Source organism: Lissotriton helveticus, chromosome 4_1 (genome assembly GCF_964261635.1).
Source record: "Lissotriton helveticus chromosome 4_1, aLisHel1.1, whole genome shotgun sequence".
Lineage (NCBI taxonomy): Eukaryota > Metazoa > Chordata > Amphibia > Caudata > Salamandridae > Lissotriton > Lissotriton helveticus.
The window spans coordinates 1,980,054,693-1,980,067,503 of NC_136063.1; positions in this window are offsets into that span (position 1 = coordinate 1,980,054,693).

Genomic DNA, 12,811 nt, shown 5'->3' on the forward strand with positions numbered 1-12,811 from the left:
AAATTCACTGAAAAAACCATAGGTTTCAGGAGTTATATAGTTAGGAATTAGCTTTTACAAAACTTTGAAATTCACTCAAAAAACTATACTTTTTAGTGGTGTTATAGTTAGCTGGACATTTTACTCATACAAAACCATTGAAATTGCTCCTATATAGTTAGTTGTACTAAGTATATATCGCGCACCCGCAATCCACTGCTGATGATGTCACATATTACATCATTCATGACATGGTCAGTGACATCACTGATGACATCTCAAATCTCAATATAATTGATAACTCAATCTGTCCCACTGTTATATTCTATCGCGTCACAAATGTACATGTAGTTCTTCACTCTGGTTGAGCCCTCTTGGGGTCATCGTCCTGAAATTTAGGATTTGACGCGATTCTCTGCATCTCAAAGTTTTTTCTCTGTCACCTCCCCTTTCATGTGGGAGGATTGTTTCCAAGGCATAGAATTTCAACAATGTCCAATCACTATTGTGTGAAGTCTCCATATGTTTCGCCACAGCATTGTTTCTATCTTTATTTACTGTGGCTCTTACATGTTCAAGGATTCTTTTTTTCAATTCATTTTTGGTGCTGCCGATATATTTCAGTGCACACGGACATTCAATCACGCATACTACATGTGTACTCAGACAGTTGATTAGTTCTTTAATTTGCCACATTTTGTTATTGGGCATCAACACCTCCTTTTTGTTTACTGCTATCTGACACACCTTGCAGTGTTGGCATTTTATGAACCCTTTGGTTTTCATCCATTGGATACCTTTTGCTTTTTTGGTGTGGTCTTTATGATGGCTTTGTATGAGTCTATCTTTAAGGTTTCTAGCCCTTCTATATGTTATCTCAGGATGTTTGCCCATAATTTTGTTAACAGTTGGGTCCAGTTGTAGCAGTTTCCAGTTTTTTCTAATGATCCTTACAATTTGTTTGGATTCTCGTGTGTAGTCCAAAATCAATCTTACTTTTTTCTCTTCTGATTTGTCGGTGGATGTTGTGTTTTTTCGTTTCAAAGTTAGTGCGTCCTTTCTTTCTTTGGCGTTGGCTCTATTCCACCCTTTTTTGATGACTTCTTTATTGTATCCCCGATTTTTGAACCTCTGTGCCATTGCATAGCTCGTATTTCTCCATTCCCTCTCCTCCGAACAAATCCTGCGTACCCTTAAAAATTCTCCATACGGAATATTTTCCTTTACAGAAGCTTTATGGAAACTGCTTGCGTGCAAAGTTGAATTTGTTGCGGTCTCCTTTCTGTGTAATGTTGTTTCTACACGCTCATTTCGAATGTATATTTCTGTATCTAGAAATATAGCTTTGGTTTGGCTGATATTGTACGTGAATTTAAGATTGGTGTTTGACGAATTCAGGATTTGGAAGTATGCATCAAATTCTTGTTTGGTTCCTTCCCATACAATTAAAAGGTCGTCGATGTATCTGACCCATTTTGCAATTTTATTCACGTAGAAGTCATTATCAGGGTGCCATGCAATTTGCTGTTCGAACCAGCCCATTGTCAGACATGGATAGGCTGGGCTGAATACAGAAATATACATTCGAAATGAGCGTGTAGAAACAACATTACACAGAAAGGAGACCGCAACAAATTCAACAATATATATTAGTAGAGATAGGGCACTGTTGGGATTAATTTTAGATAGGCATTTTTTAACAGAGAATTTATCTTTGGGCAGTGTATAGTATCAGAGTGGAAGTAGGAATATAAAAAAGTGTATGTGATTTAACGTAAGTAAATTCATAATTATAAAAGAGAAGCCTAACTCCATCCATAACTATAACAGAGAAGTCTATCTAAATCTATAACTACTACAGAGGGATAGTATATAACTATCAGAAAAAGTTTACCATATTAACTTATAGTGCACAATATAGTTCAGTTTTTAAAATAACAACTTACCTTTAGAAAGAAGTTGAAGTGATTAGTGAAAATCCAATTGAAATGTACACCAGGAAGTAGTAGTCAAAATGGCTGTGTTTCATTCTCTTCTTTTATATATATTCAGGTACATAACCAATCAAATGTCAGGTAAAAAAAGTAGAAAATGAAAGTAACATTTTAATTGGTTGTCAATTCCAACACTTCAGATGTGTTTTGAGAAGTAATTTACCTCAGGGTATTTAGAGAGGTCTACAGGCTAAATGGCTAAATGGAATTCCAATCAAATTTGTGAAAATGGTAGGGATTGGTATGTAGTATGAGCTAATCTATATTTGGTGAAATTGTCTCCAGTGGCTTTTCTGTAAACTACTTTCCCACCTTTTTTGATGGTGCGCTTCCCAGGGAGCGACCCGGTACGCGAACCGTTGAGCGCCCCGGTTCGCGTACCTTAAGCGTTACGGGAGTCCACCATTTTGTGATTCGGTCGAATTAAGATATAAAATGGAGGGCAAATAATGTTCAGAATGGGTAGAAGGGGGCACGGTAGACTTATCTTGACCCCCTAGGTTTTGTGAGGGTGGCTGAGGAGGCTTATATGTGCGAAAAAAAACCATTTTTTTTTTAAATTTCGCGAGGTTAGCTCCCGGTTTGCGTACCGGGTAGCGCCCCAGGGAGCGTACTTTGTTGAAAATTAGTGAAAAATGTTAGAGTAAAATAATAATTGTGAGTGATCAGATGTAGGGTAGCTCTGAGAAGAGCTTTTGGGTTTATGGTACATTTAGGTACTTATAAGTAGGTACCAATGCACAGTCTTAAATTCAGAGTGAAAATTCTGTTGCCCTCATCTGAGAAGTGAACTCCATCTCCTCTGTAGATATCTTGCATGTAGTAACGCAAGTTATTGTTGTACAGGGAGCCCATTCCATGGTCTCTCATGTAAGCTGAAACAGATTTGTTTACATGCTTCCTCGACTTCTCAATTTGTGGACAAAATTGGTTTGACCACCTCCATTTCTGTCTTTGGCATTTATTTGAATATACCAAGGCAGTCTGAGGAAAAAGTGCCATTAATTGCTCAAAGGTGTCCTTTAAAAGCATTTCCAGACCTACCCCAGTCAAAGTGCCCAAATCATTACCTCCACAGTGCACAATTAACAGGTCAGGTTTGGGCAAATGCATAAAGGTTTTCACCAATGGTATCAATTGGTGACATTTTAATCCTCTGTGGCCAAACCACTTAATTTCCACATCTTGTAAATTGAGGTTAGGTAATTTTCTGTTCTCAGCATACCTGTGAGCCCAGTGGATATAACTATGTCCAACAATCCAGACAGAAAACATGGTGAGAGAAGGTTCTCCTGCAGTCAGATGAAGTGTGGCAATGAAATGGCAGTTGAAAAAATGAGAGTTTAAAATGAAAAAAACTGTGGAGTTTCTGTGTTCATGAAGCAGTAACAGTGATTGGTGGATTTTGATTGCTGAAAACAGAAAGTTAGGGTGCATGGATGAGTTATTTGAAAGATGTATTTTGAATGGTCAATAAAAAATCATTAAATGAAAGAATGCACTGGATATGCAGGTGCACTGAGAGTTCAGAGTTCAATTGCAACATTGTTGTGTGAACTTGCAAACACCAGAAGTCTTCCAAGAGGTGGTTGCCATGCAGAAAAGGCATGAAATGGCAGAGGGGGGAAGGGTTTTCATTTGAAAAAAAGTGAGGGAAGAGTTTTGATTGGGTGACATGAGAGATATGTGTGAAGAATTACAGCATTTCTGTGCTTTTGATAGCTGCAGACTCTGGAGTGCATACCTTTTGCTCTGCTGAAGACAAATTGGTGTGTTTCTGAGACTGTTTTCAAACTCAAAGTATTTGCTAAGGTGAGAAAATATTTCTTTAATTTAGATAGAGAATAGTGTGCTTTAAGGAGAAAATTATGAATTATGTGGCGCAAATTGCTTGTAAATATGCTCCCACCTGTGCATGGAAAATTTAGATTTTGAATGTTTGTGTTACATAGCCATGTTAAAAGTGATACAAACATGCTGCAAAGGCAATCAAAAAACGCTTTTATGTGTCTTAAGGACATTTTAAGTAATTTTCCCATGTGCAGTGTTTTGAAATTATGATTTGAAAATCGTTTTTGGGGAAAAGGAATTGTTTTTAAATTTATGACAAGGACATAATGGTGTATGCTTCTTTATAAGGCAATTGACTGTCCCTGATGTTATTTTTCCCATTTTAATGTAAGACCTTTCTCTGTGGCGCAAATTGCTTGTAAATATGCTCCCACCTGTGCATGGCAAATTTAGATTTTAAATGTTTGTGTTACATAGCCATGTTAAAAGTGACCCAACCATGCTGGAAAGGCAATCAAAAAACACTTTCATGTGTCTTAAGGACATTTTAAGTAATTTCCCTGTTGGCAGTGTTTTCAAATTATGAATTGAAAATCGTTTTTGAGGTAAAGGAATGTTGTTAACCCGTTTGCTGCTGGCGACGTTCAACGGACGTAGCGTGCACTACCCCGGTAGCGCTGCGCACGTCCGTTGGACGTCGCGGCCCCGCCCACGCAATAGAACGTTCCGCACTAGCGCGGAACGTTCAGCGCAGGGAACGGGTTAAAATTTATGTGCGCCATATGCCCCCAAATTTCTTTTTCAGGGGTGCAGCAGGGTGTTCTTGAGATACCCCTGCACCCTTGAAAAAATTCCTAATTTGCGATGAGCTAATTGCTAATCGCAAATTGCACCTTCATTCCTATGAGCCTCCTAGCCCATGGAAATGAATGGGTAATTTGCAATTAGCAATTTGCTAATTGCAAATTAGGAATGGTAAAGAATTGCTATTTATTCCTTAAAATTCGCTATTTAGGAAATGTAAAATAGTTTGATGGTACATATGGTGGTTCATCTGTAACAAGATAAGAAGCTTAGGGATACATTTATGATGACTGGCGCAATAAAGTGCACATCACTTACTTCATTGGTAGGCCTTTACATGTATTATCTCCTCTGTATTCTTCATCAAGCGTAACTTTAATCTGCAATCCTGAGTAGGCCTCACCTTAAACAAACCTCTGGATAGGCCACACCTTATCGTCATCATGAATTAATCATTTAAAATGCTAGGGACAGATTTATGATAGGTGTATGCCTCTTTTGCGCCACTTACAAAACACTGTCCACGGGGAAATGACTTAAAATGTCCTTAAGACACATGAATGTGTTTTTTTAAAGCGTTTGCAATTTTTTTGGGTCACTTTTAACATGGCTATGTGACTCAAACAGTCAAAATCTAAATTCACCATGCACAGGTGGAGCATATTTACAAGGAATGTGCTCCATGGGGAAAGGTCTTATAATGTAATATGGGAAAAATGACATCAGAGACAGTGAAATGCCTTATAGAGAAGCATACACCATTATGTCCTTGTCATAAATTTGCAAACCATTCCTTTTCCCCCAAAACGATTTTCAAATCATAATTTGAAAATACTGCACATGTGGAAATGACTTAAAATGTCCTTAATTCAAAATTTGCTATTCTTTATTTTGCGATTGCACTGAAGGATTTGCAAATTTTGCGATTCCTTAAATGCAATGTATCAAACAAAAAATATGTAAAAAATAACATTAAGGATTTGGAAACTACCACCAACTTCTAGTTTGTGGTAATTTGCGAATTCTTTTCAAAAAGCATTTTTTTCCAAAAAACAAAAGGTGCCATATGACGCCAATACATGTCCTTAGGGCATGTATGTGCGCCATATGCCCCCAAATTTCTTTTTCAGGGGTGCAGCAGGGTGTTCTTGAGATACCCCTGCACCCTTGAAAAAATTCCTAATTTGCGATGAGCTAATTGCTAATCGCAAATTGCACCTTCATTCCTATGAGCCTCCTAGCCCATGGAAATGAATGGGTAATTTGCAAATAGCAATTTGCTCATTGCAAATTAGGAATGGTAAAGAATTGCTATTTATTCCTTAAAATTCGCTATTTAGGAAATGCAAAATAGTTTGATGGTACATATGGTGGTTCATCTGTAACAAGATAAGAAGCTTAGGGATACATTTATGATGACTGGCGCAATAAAGTGGACATTACTTACTTCATTGGTAGGCCTTTACATGTATTATCTCCTCTGTATTCTTCATCAAGCGTAACTTTAATCTGCAATCCTGAGTAGGCCTCACCTTAAACAAACCTCTGGATAGGCCACACCTTATCGTCATCCTGGATTAATCATTTAAAATGCTAGGGACAGATTTATGATAGGTGTATGCCTCTTTTGCGCCACTGTGCGTCACTTTTATGATGCAGCCGCGGTGCAAAAGATTTGCTATGAGGCAACAAAATTACAAATTGATGCATTTAGGCAGATGTGTCATGGTGTAAAAAAAACGTGCCACATGAAACCGATGCAGCAGTGATGCAAAAGATGCACCATGTTGCAAGACAGGCCTCACTTGGGGCCATATGTATCAAGCTAATTAGCATTCGCAAAGATCAAAATTCTGCGAATTTCGGCCTTTGCGAATGCTAATTAGACAAATGGTATGTATCAAACAAGTTTGATGCAAAATAAGGAATAGCAAAATTTGCTATTCCTTATTTTTTTGCGATTGCACTGAAGGATTTGCAAATTTTGCGATTACTTAAATGCAATGTATCAAACAAAAAATATGTAAAAAATGACATTAAGGATTTGGAAACTACCACCAACTTCTAGTTTGTGGTAATTTGCGAATTCTTTTCAAAAAGCTTTTTTTCCAAAAAACAAAAGGTGCCATATGACGCCAATACATGCCCTTAGGGCATGTATGTGCGCCATATGCCCCCAAATTTCTTTTTCAGGGGTGCAGCAGGGTGTTCTTGAGACACCCCTGCATCCTTGGAAAAATCCCTAATTTGCGATGAGCTAATTGCTAATCGCAAATTGTACCTTCATTCCTATGAGCCTCCTAGCCCATGGAAATGAATGGGTAATTTGCAATTAGCAATTTGCTCATTGCAAATTAGGAATGGTAAAGAATTGCTATTTATTCCTTAAAATTCGCTATTTAGGAAATGCAAAATAGTTTGATGGTACATATGGCGGTTCATCTGTAACAAGATAAGAAGCTTAGGGATAGATTTATGATGACTGGCGCATCACCAGGGATGTGCCAGTCATCCTGCGCCGCTGTTCCGCCACCCATGGTGTGCTGCATTTACAATGCGGGGCATCATGGGGCAAAAATGGCACAGATGCGTGACGTATCTGTGCTGTAAAGGTAGTGATTGCTGGAGTTGTATCGCAAGTGCGATGCAGCTCAAGCAAGGCTCAGGGGTGCCCCATCTCCACAATGTTGCGTCAAGACCTATGCCTGCTTAAAGCAGGCGCAGGGTTTTGACGCAGCTTTCTCCTATCTGATTGTAAATACGGCACACCATGGGTGGCAGAGCAGCGGTGCACGTTAACTGGTGCATGCCTGGGGATGTGCCATTTAACATAAATCTGCCCCTTTACATTTAAGTATGTGCAGGGGACACAGAGTTGGTGAGGCTTATCCAAGGTTAAGAAGAGATGAGTCATGTTCACTGAAAAATTAGACATAGGCTTCACCTTCTCAGCATCGCTGGACATGGCTAAATAATAGCTGCAAAATGTTACTCTTGTTAAACAATTTTACTATTATAATCTCTGAGATTTGTCTCTTACTCTGCAACATCTCATTGTTGTTATCTTTCTTTAAAGATAAAGACAACATCAACATGAGCGACAATCTGCAATCAGTTGATTTTGACCTCATCATTGAACTTGTAATTGAAACATCAGTGGATGTTGATCCCTTGGATGATTTAAATCCTGAGGATGAAGAAGAGCGTGATGAGGATGCAGATTTGTCCGAATTATATGACATAGGGTGGGAAGCTGACCTGATTGAGCCTATGGAACTATAAACATTTATTTTTAAAATTTATAATAACTAAAAAGTAAAAGTGTAAACCGTTTAATTTAAAAATAAAGACACCTTCAAAAACAGGTTATATGTAGTGTCTTCAATAAAATATTAAAATATGCTCATAAAATTAGATCAGATTCACATATAAAATAGCACAGGTAACATGAACATAAATTCCATTTCTTTTCTGCTATATCTGTATTGTAAATTTGCCAAGGACTAAAAAATCTTCTATTTAAAATGTCAAGTAGTGTGTTAAGTTTTTGATCACTGTTATTGATTTACTGTTTGGTAATAGTGGTTAATAACATTTTTTAATATATTTTACCACAGATTCAACTGCAGATCATTTCAACATTTCACCATGCCAACGAAAGAAAGAGAGAGAAAGGCTGCAAAACGTCAAAGACAGCAGGTGAATCAAAAGAAGCAGCAGTCCTCTAACAAAAAGATTTGTCAAGTCACGAAGAAAGCACCGGGTAAGAGTACAAAAACATTCATAAGAAATATGTGTAGTAAAAAAAATATTACTACAGAAAATGTTTCAGTCCATAAAAAGAGAACCAATTCAAATGGAAAGGAAAGGCCAATCAAAAATGTTACTGCTAGAGCAAGAGATAACTCTGTGCATGATAGTAGAAGGAAACAACAGTTTAGGGACATTCGTAAACGAATGTTCCGCAACAGGATTATTGGCAATTTGTTAAAAAATATTAAGAAAGGTCAACAGAAAGTGGTTTTTTATAAGAGAAAAAAAAAGTTGAGAAAGTTATTGATCAGGCATTTGAAATTAAACGTAAGTTATTTATTTTGATAATCAATAGAATTAGGAAGCTAAACAAGGCAATTTATGATTTCAAAAGAAATAGTAGATGGAAGAGAATAGTTAATCGTAGTAATTTTTGTGAAGTTTTTTTTGGAGAATGGATTCATAGTTCAAGCTGTGAGGCATTTTTTAATGAGGAGAGTTATTTCCAGGATAATGATTTGGTGCATGCAGTTGACACCAGTGGTCGTGCTTATGAAGTGAAAGATGGTTGTCCAGTTGAAAAAGAAAAACTTGTGACAACAGAGGCAGAAGAGGTGTTAGGTAATGAGGTTTTAGGAAGACGTGGTAAGGGTCCTGTGTACACCTGGAAGTGTAGTAGTATTTGTAGTGTGCGACAGGATTCCATCAATTTGCTTTGTGATTTTGTACGGTCATTTAATAAGAAAAGTTTGAAGCAGAAAATAAGGTTGTTGCAAGAATTAGATCCTTGCAGAGTGAGAGAAGTGACAGGTTTGCTTGGTCATTCACTGGCTTGTCTTTCCAGGAGAGTATGCCAGAGTGTTTTTCATCATTTCAGAATGCTAGCAGTGCATCATAATAAAGTGAGGAAATTAGTTAGAATGTTGTATTATGCTAAGAGTCCAGCAATTATGCTTAAACAATTATGCGCTGCTCTTTTGCATGGTTCTGAAATAGATGTGAAGAATATATGTGAAGAAATTGAGTTTTGTTACTTTGGAAGTAAAGAGGAGAATGTTGAAATTGACCAAGAAGAAGCGGGTAATGTGGAAGATAGTGTACAGGTTTCCAGTACAGATAATTTCCAGAGGGAAATTGTCACATTTCAGGTCAAATCAAGTGAGAGGCCAAATTTCACTTGTGTGTGTTGTCGACGCACTTATTATAAGAATCAGACTAAGTTAGTGGATTTATATGCAAAAAGTGAAAGGGAAAATAATAGTGAATGGAAGGATTTTGCAACATACTTGATGGTAGAAAATTGTTTTGATTTGGGATTGGATCAACGTGTGTGTACTTATTGTTGTTGCAAATTAAATCAAAACCAGATGCCTGCTAGAGCAGTTCATAATAATCTGGAATTGGTTGAGATTCCTTCTGAATTGAAGGATTTAAATACTTATGAATCTATTTTGATTCAAAGTATCCATCCCTTTCAGGCTATTGTAAGAATGGAGCCAAAGACAGGGAAATTGCCTCCATCAGATTTACAGAGAGGATTAAAGGGAAGAGTTGTTTATTTGCCTCTAGATTTGAAGAAAAACATTAACACAATTGGAGTAGAAAAAGTGGAAGAGGAACTTCTGGTTATCTTAGTTAATGGGGTTCCGACAAAGAATAAGAAAATATGACAAGATTTAGTAGATGTTAGGAAAGTTAAAAAGGCAACATTGTATTTGAAAAAAAATAATAAATACTATAAGAATGTATATGTTGCAGAAGAGGAAGTAAGTGAGGAAGAGGATAGCGATTTGTGTGCTGGTCAAATTGAGAAAGTAGAACCCTCTACTAGTGAAGAAATATATGAACATTATAGTGTTCATCCTTTGCATTCCAAGGAAGTCATGGGGAATGCTATTGAGTTGTTTCAAATGAAACAAGCCAAAGGGAGTCCCATTAGTGTTTGGGAGGAAAGTTTGGAAGCTCGGTGTTTCCCACAGCTTTTTCCAACAGGTCAGGGAGGAAGATATGATGAGCGACCTCATCAAATTCCTGCTTCTGAATACCGGACTTTGCGATTGTATGCAGGAGATGCTAGGTTTCGACAATGCATTCCTTATTTGTTTCATCTCCTGTTTGAAAGCGATCTGTCTGGACTGTCATATGCAGTGAACCACATCTTGAAAAGTGGTATACACATGCAAAACATCTCGGCAAGTGACTTTATGGATAAAGTCAATGTCCAAGACAGTATTTTGGATTCTCACCTGATTAATCTCATGGCGTGTCAGCGTGGTACTAATGAGTACTGGTACCGTCGTCATGGTGATTTAAAATGTATGCTGAGGAACTTAGGTACTCCCACATGGTTCCTCTCTCTGAGCTGTGCCGAGTATGGCTGGGAAGACTTACTTGAATTTCTATGAGAGGCAAATGCTAACGTAGATAACTTCGAATTCAAGACACCCGGAGAACTGTGCTCTTTGGATCCAGTCAATGTATGTAGGTACTTCAATCATAGATTTGACGCTATGATGTCTTTCATCATGAATAAGAAGAATCCACCTCTTGGAGATGTGTTGGATTTCTTCTGGAGAAAGGAGTACCAAGCAAGAGGTGCTCCTCATATACATATGTTGCTGTGGATCAAGGATGCACCTAAATTTGGAACGGATCCAGAAGACTCAGTGATGAGTTTCATCCAACAGTATTCTACGTGTGCTGTTCCAAACGCAAAGGAGAAGAAAAGCCTAAGAGAAAAAGTTATGCGTTTCCAAAGCCATCGATGTGGAAAGTACTGCCGTCGTAAATTCCGAAACAAGGACAAGTTCTACACCAAATGTCGTTTCGGCTTTCCACGACCGGTGATTTCTAAAGGAAGAGTAAACAGTTTGATGTCTTCGCTGCGACATAATGTCATGAAGAAATCACCTAAAAACACATACAATTTGAAGAGGAACGAAGAGTCCAAGTACATCAACGACTACAACCCGGTGATTTTGTCCATGTGGAATGCTAACATGGATATACAGTTTGTGGCTGATAACTGTATGGCTGTGGCTCGGTATGTGACGTCTTACATCACCAAAAAAGAGAAGACAGAATTGAAGGATATGTGGGAGGACATTTCCCATGAAAAGAGCCTCAGCAAGAAGTTGTACAGTTTCAGTCTGAAGATGTTGTCGCATCGAGAAATTGGAGCTTACGTATGCTCTGACCGGTTGTCTTCAGCAAGTCTCTATGCCAAGTCCAGGAGTATCATTTGGGCGAGTCTTGGTCTTGCTGCAACGCGTAATCGAGTTCTGAAACCTTTGCGGGAAATTGAGTATTTGGCGGAAAAGGAGCCAAACAGTACCGACATTTTGAAGACCAACATGTTGGATACATATTATCCAAATAGAAGCAGTCACCTCGACAATGTTTGTCTGTATGAGGTTCTTCAAAATTACATATTCAAGAGGAACATCAAAGAAGATACTGAGAAAGGAGTGTATGCTGTAATAGGAAGTGAGGGATGTCTGGTCAAGCAAAGAAAATGCCACTTGGTAAACCATCGAAAATTGAGTGGCGAATCTCCTGAAAAAAAGGAGTTTTTCTATTTAGCACTTTTGCAACTTTTCAAGCCTTGGCGTGCAGAAGAGGAACTGCTTGGAGATTTCCTCTGTTACGAAGACTCTTTCAATGCCGCCAAGGAGACCATAGAATGTCCTGCTTTTCCCAAATATGTAGAAATGTTGAATGCGGAAATTGAGCAGGAAGCAACGATTGCAGCCGAGATTGCCAGAGACAGTTCTCAGGACAGTCAGAGTTCTGCTTCATTGAGTCAGGATCCACTAGGAGGACCTGTTATCGAAAATGAAGCTGCCACTGCCATGAATGAAGTGGAAAGAGCCATGGCACATGCTCAGGAGGATGCGGTTAACTTAGAAGAGTTGGAAAGACAACTCAACGTTGAGCAGAGGAAAATATATGACGAAGTTACCATGCAAATTGATCATGGATTAAGTCATGACAAGAAAGAGTGCTCATGTACGTCGTTGAAGCCTGTCCGACTGTACGTGAGTGGAGAAGCGGGAACTGGAAAAAGTTTCCTCATTAAAGCAATTTCATGCTATTTGCAGGAAAGGACAGAGTCATCGCTGTCTTGTGTTGTCACCGCTCCAACTGGACTGGCAGCACATAACATTAAAGGGATTACTTTACATCGTTTACTGATGCTGCCAATGGAGCATGACAACAAATTACAATATCACAAGCTATCTGGAGATGCTTGTTTTGAAGTTTCAAGAATCTTGAGGAAAATGAAACTTCTTATCATTGACGAAGTAAGCATGGTTTCCAATGTCATGCTTGCCTTTGTGCATTTGAGAATGCAAGAAGTTCTCAAAACAGAGTATGATGTGTTATTTGGTGGCAAACACATCATTGTTTTCGGAGATCTTTTGCAGCTGACACCAGTGAAAGGGCAACCTGTGTTCAAAATGCTCACGCATGAAGATACCAGGAAGTGC